Genomic DNA, 1,208 nt, shown 5'->3' with positions numbered 1-1,208 from the left:
CCTTTAGCCACACTTTCTAGGATTCCGATGGATTTGTCCTATCTAAGGCCTTGCCATTCTACAGTAAGGGCATTCGATGGAACAAGACGAGAAGTTATGGGAAAAATTGAGATCCCTTTAGAAGTGGGTCCCTACATATACGATGTTGAGTTTCAAGTCATGGACATTACACCATCATACTATTGTCTCTTGGGAAGACCTTGGATTCATTCTGCTGGAGCGGTCCCATCATCCCTTCATCAAAAGGTGAAATTCATCATGGATGGCTGTTTGGTCACTGTCGAGGGAGAAGAAGACATTGTAGCATCTATTTTTGCCGACGCACTATATATAGAAGTGAACAAAGACACATTGGAATATTCTTTCCGATCCCTTGAATTCGTCAATGCCACTTTTTTTGTTGAGGGAAACAAAATTCCAATGCCAAAACTGTCGAGAAATACTAGAATGGGTGTCAAATTGACCGTAGGAAGGGGAGCTCGAGCGAGAAGAGGTTTAGGGAGATATCTGCAATGAATAGTCAGGGCTTTAAAGCCAATGCACCACAGGGCCCGATACGGTTTGGGGTTCCACGACATGCGCCAAAGAAGAAGACAAAGGAAAAAGATCGGAAAGAAGGATTGCAAGAACTTTGGGCCAAGAACCGAATGGGAACCAATAGAGTACCCTCTTTTGTCAAAAATATTTACATCTGCGGGAATGATGTACCCTGAACAAGATGGTCCACGAAACACGCTATGGTTAATTGAAAAGGGTTTTCAGAGTATCAGTATAAATGTCATTGATAAAGGAGCTGACGCGAGTAAAAACGTCTCAAAGATACGCCCTTGTCCCCCGGGTTTCATGTTGAACAATTGGACTGCCGAGGATCTTCTTATAGTTTATAAGTCTTCAGAGTAATGCTCAAACGTTAACATTATGTTATGTCCTTAGATATAATAGAATTCTTTTGTAAGAGTTTGCATTCACTATTTATCATTTAAATGAATATCAATAAATATGCATTTTGTCACGATTTTTTTTCGCATTATCGCTAATTTCATAATCATTTTCTCATTTCATAGCCTATACTCACATTTGCCTCATTGCCATGACATGACATTTCTTTGTTGATTCCAATACTTGGATGCCCCTCTATAGCTTCCTTTTCTATTCAACTTTCAGGTGCTCAGATATTGACGACATGAATAAACCCGTTACAAATCTTG

This window comes from Gossypium arboreum, chromosome 11 (assembly GCF_025698485.1).
Source record: "Gossypium arboreum isolate Shixiya-1 chromosome 11, ASM2569848v2, whole genome shotgun sequence".
Taxonomy (NCBI): Eukaryota; Viridiplantae; Streptophyta; class Magnoliopsida; order Malvales; family Malvaceae; genus Gossypium; species Gossypium arboreum.
The sequence above is the reverse complement of the archived record's forward strand: the minus strand, read 5'-3'. Positions refer to the sequence as shown.